We start from the raw sequence: 19,878 nt of genomic DNA, 5'->3' as shown, positions 1-19,878 counted from the left end.
TCTGAAGAAGCAACAAAATGATTTTATGGTTGGGGGTCACACCACATGAGGAACTGTATTAAAGGATTGCAGCATTAGGAAGTTTGAGAACCACTGATAAAAACAGTTCTACTTCTACATTTTCCATCCTATACACATGTAGGACTTTATGATTCATACAAATTCTGGGGACCATAAGTGAAAAAGGCATACATTACTTGTGTTTCTGAGGTTGGTTTAGTTCACTTAATATGAGTATGCATCTCATTGAATCCATTTTATTTTCTGCAACCAACATAACATTGTTCTTTAGGGCTTACAATTTTCAACAGTGTCTATATACCTACTGCATTTTCATTACACATTCCTCTGGTTTTGGATAAATAGCATTGCTTCACAACCTAATTATTGTGACTAGTACTGTAATAAACATTGATATGCAAGTGCCTCTGTGACATGCTTACTTGGATTCCTACTGTTTACACAGTAAATATAAGTTTAATCTCATTTTATTACATTTTTTTTGTGTGTGTGTGTGTGTGGTTGCATGCATGCCATTATGCTCCTGAGGAGGTCAGAGCACAACTTGTTTGAGTCAGCTCCATCTCCACAGGGGTTCTAGCTATTGATCTCAGGTCATCAGGCTTATTATCAATCTAACACGTTTCCCTTTCAGCCATCCAATGGCGCTTCTTTTAGGTTTTACACAAACCTCCATCCTGACTCCCATAATGTCTACACTGCTTTGTGTTCTCACCAGCAAGTGTATTAGGACTCTCTTCTGTCCACATTCTTGCTAGTAGTATTTGCTTGTTTTCTTACATGGCCATTCCGACCATGTAAGGAAATCTGAATGTAGTTTTGTTTTAATTTCATTCATAGCTAGTGAAGTTAAGCTTTGTTTTCACATATATCGGCAATATAATCTTTTATGAACTGCCCATTCATTTCATTAGCTCATTTGCTGGTTGGATTGCTTATATTCTTGTAAGTGAAGGATGTTGGATGGCAGAAATGTAGCAGTTGTATTTATAGACTCATGGCTATAACAACAATAGGCAGCAATCTGATTACAAACATGGCAGGATTTAAAAGAACAGAGCAGAAAACCTGTTCAGCTTTTAATGACAAAATTAGATTGATTATATTTCAATCAAAGGCTAGAACATTTATTCAGGTATTAGAAGTACAAGGGTTGAATTATAATTATTAAAATATATGGCTGATCCATAGATTACTATGTGGACAAACTTAGGGTCCTGAAAGATTTGGAGAGCAAGAGATAGAGAAGACAGAGATAGAGGTGACAGAAATAGGAAGAGATAAATAGAAGATAGAAAGACAGATAGACATATAAATCTATAGAGTCTTAGAAAGGGTTTTATTGTTGTGAGGAGACACTATGACCACATCATCTCTTACAAATAAAAACATTTAACGGGGGCTATCTTACATTTCCGAGGTTTGGTCTATATCATCATGGTGCGAAGGATGGCAGAAAACAGGCAGACATGATGCGGAGAAGGAGCTGAGAGTTCTACATTTTGATGCCCAGGCAGCAGCAGGAGACTGCTACACTAGGCCTAGTTTGAGCACATGAAACCTCAAAGCTTGCCTCATCAGTGACACAATTCCTCCAACAAGGCCACACCTCCTAATAGTGCCACTTCTTAGGAGCCAAGCATTCAAACACATGAGTCAATGGGCCATTTCTATTCAAATCACCACATTCCACTCCTGACTCCCATTGGCTTGTAGCCATAACATAATGCAAAAATGCATTCAGTCTAACTTAAATAGTCTGCCACAAGATTCCCCTTCTTCCAATGTCCATCCCGTTTCTTTCTGAGTGAGGATTGAGCATCTTACCCAGGGTCCTCCTTCTTGCTTAGCTTCTTTAGGTATACAGATTTTAGTATGTTTATTGTAGGTCTCATATCCATTTATAAGTGAGTATATACAGTGTGTGTCTTTCTGCTTCAGGGATACCTCACTCAGGATGATCTTTTCTAGATCCCACCATTTGCCTGCAAATTTCATGATTTCCTTGTTTTTAATTGCTGAGTAGTATCTATGGTGTAAATGTACCACAATTTCTGTGTCCATTCCTCTAAAAGGGAGTTAGTAAAACCTAGAGAGGACAGGAGCTCCACAAGGAGAGCAACAGAACCAAAATATCTGAACACAGGGGTCTTTTCTGAGACTGATACTCTAACCAAGAACCATTCACGGATATAACCTAGAACCCCTGCTCAGATGTAGCCCATGTCAGCTCAATATCCAAGTGACTTCCCTACTAAGGAGAACAGGGACTGTCTCTGACATAAAATCAGTGGCTGTCTCTTTGCCCACCCCACCCCCCTTATGAGGGAGCAGCTTTTCCAGGCCACAGAGGAGGACATTACATCCAGTCTTTTTTTTTTTTTTTTCCTTTTTTTTTCAATGCAGTTTATTCAGAAACCTTGAACAATCCTCGGACCCTGGGGAAAGCCAGCCCACAGCTTAAATAGCCGCTGGGTAGCCAACCCAGGCGTGCCACGTGGGCAATGCAGATAGGTCCACATACATGGAAGCAAGCCAGATCCTCAGCCTTAGCCAAATGTGGAATTGTTCGTGACAGAGAGCACGCACCATCGGGAAGGTGGAAGGTGGAAACCAGCTCCATCTTTAAGGCATAGCATTCCGCAGCTCTCTATAGTTCCCCCTTTTTTGTTTTAGACGCATCAGGCAAGAGTAGAGGTCTGATCTCTGATATTAGAAATAAATTGGGACTTTGTACTGATGTTCGTTTAGGTGTCATCCACCCAAAGAGCATTCAGACCCGTCTGATACCTTTATCTCAGAGGCGGGACCTGGGCATCACTAGAGTCTCACAACAGTGTGATGCAGCCTTGATCATTCAGGCCTTTACAGCCATTGAAGCAGGACATTCTCCCCAAGCATGGTTGGATACCATAAAAAGCTAAAATGTTATGCTCAGGATGCGAGGCTAAGCACTGCACTCAGGGTCAGCCGCTTTGGACCCAGAGAAGAGCATTACATCCAGTCTTAATGAGACCTAATAAGCCAGGGTCAGATGGAAGGGTAGGAGGACCTCCCCTATCAGTGGACTTGAAGAGGGACATGGGAGGAGATGAGGGAGGGAGGGTGGGACTGGGAAGAAATGAGGGAGGAAGCTACAGCTGGGATACAAAGCGAATAAATGTAATTAATGTAAAAATATAATTTTAATTAAAAAATTCTGTCATAGAGGGCCTCTGAAAGACTAGCAGTGTATCAAAGCAGATGCTGAGACTCATAACCAAACTTTGGGAAGAGTGCAGGGAATCTTATGAAAGAAGGGGGAGATAGTGAGACATGGAACAGACAGGAGCTCCACAAGGAGAGCAACAAAACCAAACTATCTGGGCATAGGGGTCTTTTCTGAGACTTATACTCCAACCAAGGACCATTCATGGATATAACCTAGAACCCCTGCACAGATGTAGCCCATGGCAGCTCAGTATCCAAGTGGGTTCCCTAGTAATGGAGAATAGATGCTGTCTATTACATGAACTCAGTGGGAGGCTCTCTGATCACCTCACCCTAAGGGGGGAGCAGTCTTTCCAGGCCACAGAGGAGGACAATATAGCCAGTCCTGATGAGACCTGATAGGATAAGTTCAGATGGAAGGGAAGGTGGTCCTACCCTATCAGTGGACTTGGAGAGGGGCATGGGAGGATATGAGGGAGAGAAGGTGGAATGGGGAGGGGACAAAGGAGGGGACTACGGCTGGGATACAAAGTGAATAAACTGTAATTAATATCAAAGAATTTTTAAAAAGTCTGCATAGACTATAACAGTCTCAACTCTGTTTAAAAGTCCAAAGTTCCAAGTCTCTTCTGAGATCCATGCAACCTCTTAACTGTAATCCCCTGTAAAATCAAAATCAAACAGCAGATCACATACTTGCAACATACAATGGCACAGAATATACATTATCATTCTGAAACATAGGAAAGGGAACATTAGTGAATAATTGCTGGACCAACACAAGACTGAAAATCAGCTGGGCAATCTCCAAACTCTACCCTCCATGTCTGACGTCAATGTGCAATCAAGATCTCCCACTCCTTTCCTCATGCTAGTTGACATGGTAGTAACAAATGAGCCGAGATTTACACATCTTGATCCCCAGGTAGCAGATGGAGATTGTCACACCAGGCCCATCCCCACACTGACACACTTCCTCCAACATGGCCACACATACTCCGACAAGGTCATACCTTCTAATAGTGCTACTTCCTATGGGCCAAACACTCAAGCAGGAGTCGATGGGTCATACCTATTCAAACCAGCACAGGTGGATTAGAAGACAGATGGAGATAGAGACAGAAAAGTTTCAGAATAAGGAGAATTCCATTAGATGGTTGTCTATCGTGGTACAAAATCAGTTGATAAAAAGAACATCAAAGCCCAGTAGTGGCATTCCAGGCCATCAAGACAGAGCACCCTGGGATAGGTTACTAAGAATTCCTTGGAAATATATCTGCTTCCATTTCCTCTTTGTACTGGTTAACTGAAGTGTGAGTGTCGATCTCAGCTTCACATCGCTGAAGTCTGTTGTATTCACAATAAACCTTTTCTGTATTTTCCAAGAGTACAGAAAGCTTCCAAAATATTTTATGAATTTCCACTTCAAAAAAGGTATGAAAATATTCAAACTTGTGCTGGGAAGAGGCATCCAACTCACATATACAAACGCAAAAACATATTCTCATTTATAACACACACACACACACACACACACAGAAACATACATATATTCACCCAAACATACACATACGTACACATAAAAACACACACATACAGACACACTCACACAAATAAACAAAAATTAAATTATGAAAATGTTATTAAAATTTATTGACTAATACATGTTAGCAACCTTTACGTGTTTGTATCTTAAAAGAAGACAACAAAGATAAAGACAAAATATCAGGGTAGCCCTTGGTTTTAGGTTATATAAGAGATATGACACATATTGCTTCAATTTATAAACAAGTAACTGTAAATTACAAATTTCCTCTAAAAGTGATAATGTATATTCACAGCTCTGTGTGGTCCTCAGAAGAGTCACTGTGTGGAACAGCACCCTATGGCAAGATATAGGGCATTTCAAATGCCTGCTGAATTTAAAGGAAGTTAGGAAACCTGGGCTGCAGGTAGGTCTAGAAACACAAGTTGAAGCAAGAAGAAGCCCATCTGTTGAGATGTTTGGATTATGTGTCTTCACAAGTAAGATAGCAGAAGGTTTTAGGCTTATGAGAAGACTGAATTTACTTTTTAGAAAGATAGCTCTGCAGAAAAAAAATTAAAGACAGAATGACAAAACAAGTCTGAAAATATATATATATATATACTTCTTTTTTTTTACTGTTATAAAACACTATGACCTAGGCAACTTATGTGTGCTTGTGGGTCCACAGGATTAGAGTTTATGATGGCAGAGCAGAAGTAGCACGCAGGTGGAACAGCAGGTTAGAGCTCACATGTTCAATCACAAACCGGAAGCAGAGAGGCTAACATAAAATGCCATTGGTCTTTATTATTATTATTATTATTATTTCATCACTTTACAGCCTGATCTCAACCCCTCCCTCCTCTCCTCCCAATCCCACCCTCACACCCACTTCTCTCATTCCCCCTCTCCTTCTCAGAGAAGGGAAGGCTGAAGGGGTATCAGCCCACCCTGGTACCTCAGGTTGAAGTAGAAATAAGGGCACCCTCCTGCACTGGAGTCTGGCATGACACCCCAGCTAGAGAAAAGGGAGCCAGTGGCAGACAGCTGGAGACAGTCATTGGTCTTTTGAAACCTAAAGCCCGCCCCCAGTGACATACTTCCTCAAGCAAGGGAACACTTCCCTCAGTAGCCACCAACTTGGGACCAAGTGTTCAAACATTAGAAACTTATCAAAATTTCTTCTTCTTCTTCTTCCTCCTCCTCCTCCTCCTCCTCCTCCTCCTCCTCCTCCTCCTCCTCCTCCTCATCCTCCTATTCCTCCTCCTCCTCCTCCTCCTCCTTCTCCTCCTCCTCTCCCCTTCTCTCTCACACAAACACACATACACACTCCAGAGAGAGAGTGATAGGGAGAGAGATGGAGAGACTGTGTTTCAAATGTCTAGGTGAGAATTTTTTTTAATTAAAGTAAAAGGAACAGATGGCATTACTGAAATATCTACCTTTGTGCTCTATGCCACAAGTCTCTTGAATTTACCAGCCCATAAAACCTAAAAGATGGCCTTAGGTTTTCTCATTTGAAGAAGAAACAGGTCTTACACCATTATTCAACACTGAGAGGAGATGACTTTACTGTCTATAATTCAGTTTGTAAGTTTTATTGACAGTTTTCTTTTATCAGTTCAGTGTATTTATCACTTCTTGCATAGTTCCAAACAAACAGAGGTGTGGCTCTCTCTACTCTTGGGAAAATTAGAGGAGATCTATAAAATCAGCTTCCAATACCATGTGAACAGCAAGAAAACTGACTGGTTCTGGTTAGAAGTACGGATAATATAAAGTTAGTATGTGGACAAATGTAGTCCAGAAGAAATGTACTTTTCTATAGATGAATGTGCTATGAAATGAACGGCTGGGTCTTAAGCTGGAGTATTTCCAGGATCTTAGCTACAAAGTTTTGAGTGAGCGTTTTTGAAGGCAAGGCTTTTCTTCAAACTCTTTTGTCACTTGATTGTATTAAGTAATTTAATCAGAAGCACGTTATCTAGTTGAAAGCCAGAGGAAAATGTAATAAATTGATAGGTAAGTCAGAACCGCCTTCTCACTTAAAAATGAAACACAGATCCAGTTTGTCTACCCGCCCAACCGTCTAGGTGTTCTTTTTCCTACTCTGAATGAATGAGAGCATGGACAGGCGTGGACAGCTTCAGGGCTTAGCTCTCAGGGTTGTAGCGGACAGAACTGGGTTTCAGCAGCACTGGGCTAACAGTGTCACAGCTTTCGCTTTTGAAATCCAGAGACCTTCAGGTACTGGATGCTTTATAAGCTGATGCTAAGTGGCCCAAGGCAGCAAGTCCAGCAGTTACTGCTGTAGCTGGTTGGCGGCCTCAGCTCTTTACTGCCCCTGACAGTCAACAGCCCCACTGATCACCATATTCTTGTACCGAGACACTCGCTGGATCTCTTTAACCACCTTCTAGGCAGACCTTGTGGATGTGCCTGGGCTAAGAGACCCAGATGTTACCTGTCTTTTGTGTCACCACTTCACTTTACTCAGCCCGTGAAAAGGGCTACCCACCAGCATACAACAAAATCGCGGGAATGAGGGTTATCAGGACGTAGGCCGCTGTCCTACAGAGTTACAGCACGGAGGTCTGGAATAACCAGAGCAGAGTGTGAAGGTTTCTCAAATTGCCAGCCCAATCCTTTCGCTTAGTTACATACGGCTGTCTCGGCTGGTAAGGGTACAGGAGATGGTCCTCTCCCATTTGAGGTGTAAAATGGCCGGTGTTCTGGGTTTAGTTACCTGGAGATTGTCCCCAGGATATCCCCTGAACCAAAAGGCTTTTCTAGAGTCCTTGAGGTTGTGTGAAGTGAAAAAGAGCCTGCTTTCTCTACAACCGTTGAACAGTCGTTTCTTGGAAGAAAAGCAGAATTTCTACAGCAACTATGCTACTTGGCATTGGTTTCTGCTGCTGGATTGAAGTCTCCTGTCTGAATTTATAGCTAGACTGAAGTCTTTATGAACAGGCATGAAGCATTTAAAACATCGGTAGCTGCCATGATGACAAACTCCCCTGACTATGAAGGAAGCAGTTAGTTAATGGACAGCTGGATAATTTTCAGCAAAAGAGAAGGGCTAAACTTGGAGTTACTACCTATTCCAAGGACCTTCTACAGGTGCAGTAAGGCCACTTACAGCCCTATCAGCTTCAGAGGATGGAAAGATAACTAGGGCCTCCATCCTTGCTAGACCTGGAGAGTCGCATGTACTGTTCCCTGCCCCACACTGTTGCATGTATTCCGGAGTAAGGAAACGATCTGTATCTGACTTGTTGATGAAGCAAGCAGAAATAAAGTATCAATGAACGTTTGCAGTAACGATCTTATGTTAAATAAAAAAAAAAAAAACTCCCAGAAAAAGATCATTTAATATCTCTTTTTAAAATTTTTTTGAGATTATAATTATTGGATTTCTCCCTTCCTTTTCCTTTATTCAACCTCTTTCATACATCCCTGCCCATTCTTCTCCATATTCAGGCCTCCTTTTCCACCAATTTCTATTATATACAATTCCTGTATAGAGAAATATGTATGTATGTATGTAGGTAGGTAGGTAGGTAGGTGTGTAGGTGTGTATATGTGTGTATGTATGTGTGTATGTATGTATATATGTACATATGGTGTGTGTATTTTAAAAATAACCTTTTCAGAAACCTCCTTCTCTTATTCTCAGCCTTCTTCAGTTGCCTATAGTTTCTTGTGTAGGGTGAGGACTCATGGACTCTTCCACTTTGACATGGCCACTGAAGTCATTTTTGTTCAGCTCACATTTGGACAGTCATGTTCATGAGAGTTTACAATGTAGCTTCTGACATGACTAGGAGACAACAATCTTACAGCAAACTTCTTGATTCCCTGGCTCTTACAATCTCTCCACATCATCTTCTGCAATGTTCCCTGAGCTTTAGGTGCAGGAGTGTTTTGTAGATGTATTCCTTGTGACTGGGAGCCACAAAGCTGCACTGTGCTTGGTTGTGGTTTTCTGTGGTGGTCTAGCCTACTGCAAAGAAAAATTTCCTTAATGAGGGGTGAAGATTGTGCTTATCGATGGCAATAGGACAGGGATCTCCCTTAATATATTTTTCTTAGTTTCTGGTGATTCAGCAACCAGTCATTTTTAGATAAGCAATCACATACCTAGCTGTATTTAAATAAATAAGCTCTCCATCTCACCAAGGCATCTAGAATACTATTTATTACATGTAATGATAATGATAATGAAAATAATCTAAAATACTGTGTCAAGCAGAACAATTAAATTTAATGGTTTAATCTTCAGTTGCTTTGGTTCAGATTATTAGCTGGATTTTGCTTTGTTTTGTGTTTTGGTATTTAAGCTCATTGTTGAATTTCTCAACCTCAAAATTTTGAGCTGAACCACATTTAACAAACAGACACTATGGATTCTAATTGTGTGTGTCTCTCAGTACAGTTTAATACTGTTAAACTGGAGTAGCATCACCAAAGGCTCTAACCATAGCCCTTGAAATAATCAAGTATTATCCAGTGCTCCTATAGCCATCCTCGAGAAAAGGCCAAGAAAGAATAAATTCATTAGCCTATGGCTCTACTATCCTTAGCTGTTTGACATCATTTACTTCTCCAAGGACCTTAAAACTATGGCCATACAGTTCAGTCATGAAGGTTGTTCATAATAACAGTCCATCAACATGGATTATAATGACGTGACTGCTGAGGTGTCCCCGAGGAGAAGTGAATGGTCCTCTCCTTGGCTGTTTGTGGCCTGGAAGCATGGGACACAAACTGAAATGTGGAAATACTAGTCCAAGAATTCCATGGCTCAGCATCAACTAATTAAAGTGATAGGATTTCATAAGAGGTGTCAAAAATGTAGTAAAAATTCCTTAAACATTTTATTAAAGTTCCTCTTAGGAGCCAGGTTTATGCTGTGTTCGATTCTATTTTGATGTAAAATAAAGTTTCAGTCTAGACAAGAATAAGAAGACTATTAACATTCTCTGTATTTATTTAGATGTTTCTTCTCTATTTCTCCCATCTCAATAGATACTCATTTATTCAAGGTTACTTTTAATATCTTTTTTGTAGGGAAAAATAACTATCTTACCCTGTTTCAAAACTTCTCTAAGATATATAGGTAATGAACATTTCTTACTTTGTAATAGAAATATTCTTAGAAAAAGGAAAGTCATAATGTCCAATGAATTTGGAGAGCAGGCTTAGTCTTAAGAATTGATGTTGTCTTATCAAAATACTGTTATCTGGTACTTACTAACAGTGCTGAAAAACGAATTGAAAAAAGCAAATAAATTGTACTAAAATGAATGATTATGTCCTGAAAATGTAAATCTCGGTGATAATAATGCTTAATAATAAGTCTATAGGCTGAGACTGGTTATCCAAATCTATGACCTTACCTATCTGGGAAGTTGAGACCAAAGGATATTGAGCTCAAGGCTTACTGGAAGTACAAAGTGATTCCAGAGCCACCCTTGGTAACTTAGCAGGACCCTGTCTCAAAATAAAAAGTGGTGGGGAAAGATTTGGGAATTAGAATCCAGTTAAGAGTACTTGCATACATGCACAAGGCCATGGATCCAATCTCCAGAATAAGAAATCTATAACATTTTGAAGCTATCTACCTTGATTTAGAAACTGTTAGTACATACTTGACTTGGAACAGTGAATCTGAACATATTACATAGTATATAAATGTTCTTAGATTAAGTACCTGTTAAATATTCATGAAAATTTTGTCAGCTAAATAGTATTATCCTTGTTTTAGCATTGATAACACAAGCTTACTTAATAATGGGAGTGTTATGAAGCAGGAGTATGGTATTTAAATTCTGACACTGAGTTTATTAAGAACTTGTCTAAAGTTGATACAGTTGCACAAAATAGGCAAATAGAGTCAAACACAACCATCCATAAAGAGCTACTTAAATATCCAACATCTAACCTGCTGAGAACATTCTTTGCACGTCACTGTATGTCTCTTGGGGGCTCTATAGCTGTTTACAGCACCGCAGGCTATTTCAACTGTAGATTGTTTTCCTCTCAAACATGAAATTTTCATTCCAGAGTGAGAAACTCTTAGACAGCAATTTAATGTTCCCAGATAGAAGACAAATGAAAAATTGGAGACCTAAGCAGAAGAATTCAAAGCTTGTCTCTTGTCGCAACACACTTTTATTTATGGAAGATAATAAGCAGATATTATTTACCAGTGTCACCAGGAACCAGGGTCAGAAATCTGATCTCCAGACTCAATATAGTCGTGTTTCCACTCCCTAAGTACAGAAATAAAATTTCATATTATATTGATCTATTGTCTTTCAAACTCCAGGAATTAAGTTACAAATATTCTTCCTTAGGTCAAACTGGAACAAGAAAGTGAACTCTATCAGAAAAAAATAGTTTTGGAATTCCATTCTTTCTGGCTATATCAAGGCAGATCTAGTTTCTAGCTTCCATTTGTAGAGAAGTCACCCAAACATATTAGATATTTTCCATGTGACTAACAATGTGAATCCATCAGTTAACGAAAATGTCAATGCTCAAAGCTTTGAAAAAATGGGTTTCTATGATTGTACAGACTACAAGCTGTGTTGCCTGGGTGTCATTTGAGTCATTGTATCCACAATCATATTTCCATTTCTGTAATTAGACACAACTGATTGTGTGAAGTGAGCTTTCTTATTTAACATCGTTACTGCTCATCATTAGGTAAGTAATAAGCTTGAGTTCCACTGATATATTTGGAAAGTATTAATTTTATAGAACACCTTTTTAATAAAGACCTAATTGCAAACCATCAATAATGACTGCACAACCACTTAGGCATATACTAAGGGCAACAAAGAGTAAGAATTCAAGTGCCCAACCCTGAAACAGCTTACCATGAAATTGCATAAAATATTATAATGATACAAAGCCAAGTAAACAATAATGTATAACAGTTCAGGTAAATGGCATAAAATATCAGATCTTAGAAAAGAAGTATCGTACTACGAACTAAGAGAGGAAAGACTGTGAGGAGGGAGTTTTATTGTTTATAATCAGTGTAATATACTAAATACAATAGTATTTTATCAATAGGTCCTGAAATTACAAAGAAGATTTGACCTTAATCATATTTTTCATATGCATCATTTCTTCACAGCACCTATGATGTTATTGCTCACAAATATATCAAAAAATCTACACTTTAAAATTTATTATTTTTGAGATTTCCCCACACATCTAATGTGCCACACACACAAAAAGAAAAATTTGTCTTTCCTAAATATTCTTGACTGTGTAGCCTTCTGTTGCAGTATGGTCAAACAGCAGAGACTATACTTTTAGAGAAAACCATCTTTCTCTCTTCCAGAACCCAATAAATAGTTCCACAACTATACAAGGAAGTTATGTCCAACTTCTCTCCAAGGTGGATTTGGTGAGCTTGCACAGGTCTCGTGGATGCTGTCATAACTGCTGTGAATTCATATGTGCACCTGCTCTGCTGTCTCCTGGAGATAGTGTTTCCACATAACATCTACCATCTCTAGCTCTTACTCTCTTTGCCTTCTTCTGCAATAATTCCTGAGCCTTGAGAAGAGGAGGTGCAGTGCATAAATTTCATTTAGAATTTACCATTCTAGGATAGCCTAGAAGCACTGCACATGTGTAAGCCATGGCAGCTCAGTGTCCAAGTGGGTTCCTTAGAAAGGGGAACAGGAACTGTCTCTGACATGAAGTCAGTGGCTGGCTCTTGGATCACCTCCCCCTGGGGGGGGGATCAGCCTTACCAGGCCACAGAAGAAGACAATGCAGCCAATCCTGATAAGACTTTATAGGCTAGGATCAGATGGAAGGGGAGAAGGACCTCCCCTATCAGTGGATGGAGGAGGATTACGGGAGAAGTGGGAGGGGGGCAGGATTGAGAGGGAACTGGCTGAGATGCAGTCTCTTATTTTCTGCATCTCAGCCAGCTGTGGATCTCTGTGTTAATCACCATCTACTGGAAATAAAACCCTTTCATATAAAATGTAGGCCAGATACACTAATCTATGGGTATAATGAATCATTAGGAGTTGGTTTCTGTCAGCATAATAGTAGTAAGCTCTCTCCTGTCTAGCCATAGGTTCTTGGTCTGATTGTTGCCAGGTATGAGTTTCATCTTGTAGAGTGTGCCTTAAATCTATTGAGAAAGTGGTTGGTCACTCCTGCTGATTGTGTCACTATTGCACCTGTGGCCATGTCATGCCAAGGCAGTGATTATGGTGGCACACATGATTCATAGCTGGGTGGGATTGATTATTTTTCTTCTTATCTAACAGACTGAATACTATCTTTCATCACTATGAAAGGTAGACAGTAAGAATAAAGCTTCCATATGAGAACCATCTTGATTTATCTATGTTCTGTGTCTTAAGTCTGTGGTATCTTCAGGGCCTAACCACTAAGTTTCTGAAGGAAACTTATGCTAGGAATTTTTATGTCAACTTGACACAAGCTATAGTGATCTGAGAGGAGGAAACCTCAGTTAAAAAATTACCTCAAGATTAGGCTGTAAGCAGATAATCCCTAAGGGCATTTTCCTATTTAGTGATTGATTGAGAAGCACCCATCCTATTGTGGGTGAAAGTATCCTTGAGCAGGCGGTCCTGGCCTGAGCAAGCCAGCAAGGAGCATCCTTCCATGGCCGCTGCATCAGCTCCTGCCTCCAGGTTCCAGCACGGTTTAAGTTTCTGTGTTGGTTTCTCTCAGTGAACTGTGAGTCAGGATATGTAAGCCAAATGAAACCTCAACTCCCAGGCTGCTTTGGTCTTGTTTTTATCACAGTAATAATAAACCCCTCTTGAGACAGTAGCCAAACCCACAAAAACTTCAATCTAAAATTTACCTTGCCTACAAGACCCACAGGAGCAAAGATAGAGCAGAGATTGAGGGAGTGTCCACCCAATGCTTGGTCCAACCTGAGACCCATCCCATGGGAGAAAGCCAACCCCTGACACTATTAATGATACTCTACTATGCTTGCAGACAGGAGCCTATTATAGCTGTCCTCTGAGTGGTTCCACCTAACAGCGAATTGAGACAGAGGCTGAGACTCACAGCCAAACACTGGGAAGAGTACAGAGAGCCTGTGGAAGAGTGGGGGGCAGGGGAGAATAGAAGGACTCAAAGGGCACAGAAGCTCTGCAAGAAGACCAATAGGGGCCAGAGGGGATTGTGAAGACTTATGGAGCAACCAATGTCCATGCATGGATTTGACCTAAGCCTCCTACACATATGTACATGGTGGACAGTGTGGTCTTCACGTGGGTCCCCTAAAAAGGGAAGAAGGGCTGTCTCTAACATGGACTCTGTTGCTTGATTTCAATCACTTTTTCCTGGCAGGACTGCCTTGCCAGGCCCACAGGGGAAGAAGATGGGCTCAGTCCTGATGAGACTTGATGTGCTGTGGTGTGTTGGTGGAAGGGAGCTTCCATTATCTGAGGAGTAGGGGTGCAGGGACAGGAGAAAGAGGGAGGAAGGGTAGAAATTGGAGTAGAGGATGGAGGAGGCTATGTTTGTGATGCAAAGTGAATAAATATACAAATAAAAGAAAACAAAACAAGAGAGAGAGAGAGAGAGATAGTAGCCAAGAGCAAAGGCCTGTACTTTTTCTGGGTAGGAAGGTTCTTTTGAGATTTCATTGGCCAACAATTTTCTAAAAATGTAACCCATTCTTAGTACATGATTTTTCATTTATTAAGTTTCTGGTATGTAGTAGGAGAATTATTTCCCTGCTATTACAATAACCCCATTCATTAAGAACTTGTTTCTTCTTGGTGAAGGGAGAAAGCTTTTTACTATGACTTGGTTCTTACTCATTACAGCAGTTCTTACAGGAAAAGAGCGTCACTAAGGTATTAAATATTAGGAGACACCTGGACTCATTCAGCACACATCTTGAGAGTCAGACCAGTCCAAGAATCCTAAGAGATATGAGAGTCAAACTTACAGGACCATCAGAGAGACCTTTAATGTTTGCAGTATGTTCCTACCCAGCAGTCATTCTCCTGTGAACTGGACTGGCCCAATATCTAAAACTAAAGAGAAAGCAGCACCCCAATCAAACAGTAAAATTCTTATGAGCAAGGGTAGTCTCTGTACACATGTCCCCTGCTTCAACCCTCTATGTGTTAAAAAAAAATCACAGAGCTAACACAGTTGCGTAAAATTGACAGCATAGAGTTGGAGACTGGAAAGATGGCTCTGCAGTTAAAAACAGTTGATTGTTACTCCGGCATGCACAGGAGAGGTAACAACGGTCTCTAACTCCAGGTACAGAGGTTCTGATGTCCTTTTCTGTGTCTATGGGTCCTGCTCATACATAGTGAGCAGCCACATATTCAGGAAAAAACACTCAAACACAAAATAAAAATAAAATAAATCTAGCTGGATTAGGTGGTGCATGCCTTTAATCCTAGCACTGGAGAGGCAGCCAGTTCCCCATGAGTCTCCATTCCAGGACAGTTAGGACTACACAGAGAGACATTATTTCAAAAAGGAACAAAAGAAACAAAGAAATGAATACATAAATCTTTATTTTAAAGGAGAGCACAGAGTTGAAAAGACAGAGGAGACTTAGAAGAGAAATATCTTGCAGGGCAGATAATGTGATAATAGAAGCCACGGGTTATTGTGCTAGCTAATTTTTTGTCTTGACACACTCTAGATTTATCTGAAAGGAGGGAGCCTCAGTTGAGAAAATTTCTCCATAATATATTGCTATGAGGTATTTTCTTAACTAGTAATTAATTGATGGCCCAGCCATTGTATGTGGTGCTATCCCTGGGCTGGTAGTCCTGGGTTCTATTAAGAAAGCAGGCTGAGAAAGCCATTAAAGAGTACCCATCCATCTCCTCTATATAAGTTCCTGCCTGCTTCCAGGTTCCTTTCCCATTTGAGTTCCTGTCCTGACTTCCTTCCATAGTGGACAACAATGTAGAAGTAGAAACAAAATAAACTCTTTCCTCCCAAGTTGCTTCGGCCGTGATGTTTCATCACAGCAATAATAACCACAACTAAGACAATCATCAAATAAAACTCCCAATGCCAAGTGTGGGTACATTCTTACGAGCTGTTGGACTGGAGGGACCCAGAGGCTCAGAAACAATTCAGGGTCTTGACATTTCTCTTGGTTGCCCACAAGAACCAATTACTGAGAACGCATTGCTGAAGATGTCATGTGCCTTGATCTAAAAATACAGAAAGAGAAGCTGTGACGGAGCTGGAGGCTTCCCTCTTGCTGGCTAGGTTTTATGATGCTGGAAGGTGTTATTTGTGCTGCTGCAGAGTAGGGCAGGGACAGCATCAAGAATGTTGCCACTCTTCCTCCTCATATGAGTGGCCTAGCAAGTGGAGCAGGGGCTGTCTCTGATATGAACTCTGTTGCCTGCCTTTGAGTCACTTCCCCATAGCTGGCTGCCTTGCCTGGCCTCAGTGGATGAGAATGTAGTCAGTCCTGAGGTGAATTGATGTGCTGGGGAGTGTTGACATGAGGGGAGGGAGGCTCCCCTTTTCTGAAAAGAAGGGGAGGGCGGTGTGGGGGAAGAAGGTAGAGGGCAGGCAGGACCAGGAGGAAAGGAGGGAGGGGCCTTTGTTTGGGATGTGAAGTGACAAAATAAATCTTAATAATAAAAATTAAAAGTAATGTTACCACCTGTGAACCCTACAAACTAGAATACCAAATTGCTAGACAAATACATGACTACTGGCTCAATAGTGCCGTAACTGTTATGAGAGTAACCAACTGCTTTCAGCTTGCATACAAGGCACATTCCACAGGAGAATCACACATGATTATATAAACATGTTAAAAACTTCATGGCTAAGGACCTGTTAGGCCCAGCAGGATAATTCACAAATGTCCTTTATATAACGTGTCATGTTGTCATGCTTCTCTCAAAATATCTATGTTTATACCCCCACACAAATGCTCAGCCTTAATCAAAGAAGTTTCTATTTAAAATGGATGGCAGTGAATACAGAATAGGGTAGCTCAAGGTGCTGAGAATAATTCATACCTGAGTTTCCAAGCCTAAACTAGACATGGATACCACCTCCTCTCAGGCTCAGGAAACGCAAAGAAAAAGGAAGCAAAAAAAAATGTCTGACTGGGCTACAGGGAGAGGACTGTGAAATGCCACCTTCTAGACTCTGTAAGCAGATGTAATCAAAACTTCACAGTAGCTGTAGCTGTCTGTCATAGGCCTGCACAAGACTGGGCCTAACAGTACATAGACTGAGGAGCTCTCCCCATTGACCTACTGACCACTGACCGATTCTGGGGAGGGCAGACATTGTCTTCAGTTATGTGCTCTCTGCATCTACCAGCTCTGAATGGAAAATGCCAAACCTCTGATCACACAGATGGCCAAAGTTAAACTCTACAGGTTGCACAACAAATCAAAAAGACGTGACGGAGAGGGTGTGTAGGCCTGAAGTACCAAGAACAATTTATCCCTGCCCCTAGAGGTGTTGCAGGTGTGGCTGCTGTGTCATGTGTGCGGTCAGTAGGTGGCAGAGAGGAGAGAGCCTATGTCTGCGCTCAGTGCTCTGAAGTATGAACATCTGAATGATTAGTAATCTAACATTCTCTGAAAAAATCAAGCCCAAGACCATTTCCAGACTAGCACCATGACCTGGACTACCCTGAGATGAGCACCAGTCCAACCTGGAGGTGGAGCAGACCAAGCCCAAGATGGCACCTGCCTGGCTCCATAATGCATGAGTGGGATGTAGCACTCCGGCATCCACTCACTCCTGAGAAGACCCCAGATGTCACTAAGAGGAGCAAGTAAGTGGTGGAGAACTGAAAGAGAGAGGAAAGGATGTGGATACAATGACGAGAAGCAGAACTGGAGAGTCGGGGTTAGGGAAGAATGGCCTGATGTGAGTAATGTAACCAGGGACTATGGTTTGGTCCTGGCCTGTGCTACCACCAAAGGCCATGTCTGGGACCATGGCTCTATAGCAACAGGGGTCTGTTAGCACCAAAGGTCAGGTGGGTGCCCTTAGTCAGCTGCTACCCAGGGACATGTTGATGTCTGAGGGCTGTGCAGAACTGGCCCTACCCCTCATCTGGGCATCTTGGGGAGCTGACTGTGGGGAAGTGAGAGCAGGAGAGCTGACCCTGCCATTTGCCAGCTGCAATACTCTACTCGGGAGAGCACATTGCAGGAGTTGGGGGTGAGCCGGCCCCAAGGATAGGCCCTGAGGATATGAGTGTTGGTGAGCCGGCCCTATCAATCATCTCCTATGTGGTGGCATGGATAAGGAAGAGATAACCTATTCACCCCTGTTCTTTATCGTCTGTAGCAGGAGGGAGGTCTGACCCTGGGGTCATGAAAGCAGGTGAACTGGGCCTGCCCTTCACTGCTGCAGTGCTTGGGAGAGCAGGCCCTGCACTTTTCCTTGCCACTTATGGCTGGCAAGTGAGCTGGCCTCAAAATGTGGGAGGGCTGGCCCTGCCTCTGGCATGGACAAGGGAACAATGCTTTCTTCCCCTCCCTTAATCCTTTGCCAGCTATGGCGAGTGGGAGAGCTGGCCCTGGGTTATCAGACTGGGAGTACTGGCTATGTCCCTCATTTTCTCCAAACACTTGGGAAAGTAGGGACTACAACTCTCCTGGGCAGCATAATAGAAACTGCCCTGGTTACATGGAGTACTGGTGAGCCAGCCTAGACACCAAAGGCTTGAGAACAGGAGAGCTGGCAGAAAAAGCCCAGATCCAGGGCTGTGAGTAAGCCCAGCCCAACATCTACACCATCAATGAACTGCTGGAGTGCATAAAGGGACCAGTCCTACAGATGCAAAACTACAAGATATCCATGATACAGGGCAAAAACAGGATATCAGAGAAGGGTCCCAGTGAGGTCCCAGTATTGACAGAAGTCAGAGGCCTTGCCCCTACCAGACCAACAAGTCATTGCAAGGACCATTTGCTTGCAAAGAAATGTGGACACAAGGGTACACTGTGGGGGCACACTGTGACACCCTACAGCTTCCACTACAAGATTTTTTCCCCTCTATTGCAGGAGAGGTTGTAAGGGTGAAGGGTCTGTAGAAGGGGAGCGGGAGATGAATGGGTTTGGTGTGCATTATGTGAAATTTACAAGGAAATAATAAGTTAACAAAAAACGATTTAACAAAAATTATTTTTTTAAAAAAGTAAAATACAGAAGAAATCCAGGCCCATTGTTGCTACTGACCAGCAGTAACTCATTAGGCAACTGTGTTTGTGAAGAGGCAAAGGTGAGAGAGCAGGCTGAGGAACCTACCCCTCTATCTCGTACTAGCCGAGGCTCTAGCAACCACTTAAACTTTTTCCTTCATCTTGAAGTTGACATAGAAGTTATACCTACCCAGAGGGCTTTGGCATAAATACAACAAGTTATTTTGATGATGCCCTTAAAGCAGGATCGGGTACATAGTTAACATTGCTGGATGCTTGCTATTATTTTTCTAATAATTTATTTAGTATCTATGTCATTTTAAAATTGGAAGGATGCGTAAGTATATTTACTTCATCGGTTTGATGAATATAATGTGGGCTCACAGTTATTTATTTATCAGCATTACTGCTGTCACATGGGATATTGTTTTCATTAAAATCTATTTTAAAACACAGCTGTTTGCCAGATGTGATGTGATATCCCAGTAATGCACATATCAATGAACTCATGGGTTTCTGAGGCTTCTTAAGCCTCCCCCCTAGACCTAGGCTGTGCCCCTCAGCACTCTCTCTGATCATTCTCTCGACTAGACTGAAAATTATGCCAATGTGCTACCCAGAAAAGTAAATATTCTTTAATAGTACACTTAGGCAAGATTTAAAAGAAACATGCATTACTTTCAAAAGATTATCTTCACATATGTTAGCCTTCACCCATTTGTTGTTGTTGTTTTTGAAACACTGACTCCCGTGGGTGACAAATTCATCAGATGTTCAATGAAGCCAACACTTTGCAGTGGAAATTGGTGTGAAAGCAACCCAGGAAGAAGAATTTTACAACTTGGTTAATAGTACTTTCGTTTAAATAAGTCTATAGGAGAATGATGGCTTCCCTTTCACTGGGTTTGCTTGTTGGCTTGTTTG

General features: G+C 41.5%; 1 non-coding gene across 1 annotated transcript; it reads left to right on the top strand.

Moving 5' to 3' along the window:
• Positions 1-17,241: 17,241 nt before the first annotated feature.
• LOC132648839 (small nucleolar RNA SNORA17) lies at positions 17,242-17,374 on the top strand. Its single transcript, XR_009587240.1, has one exon. It is a non-coding gene; the product is annotated as a small nucleolar RNA SNORA17 (small nucleolar RNA).
• The last annotated feature ends 2,504 nt before the right edge of the window (positions 17,375-19,878 follow it).

This window comes from Meriones unguiculatus, chromosome 17 (genome assembly GCF_030254825.1).
Source record: "Meriones unguiculatus strain TT.TT164.6M chromosome 17, Bangor_MerUng_6.1, whole genome shotgun sequence".
Taxonomy (NCBI): domain Eukaryota; kingdom Metazoa; phylum Chordata; class Mammalia; order Rodentia; family Muridae; genus Meriones; species Meriones unguiculatus.
The sequence above is the reverse complement of the archived record's forward strand: the minus strand, read 5'-3'. Positions and strand labels throughout refer to the sequence as shown.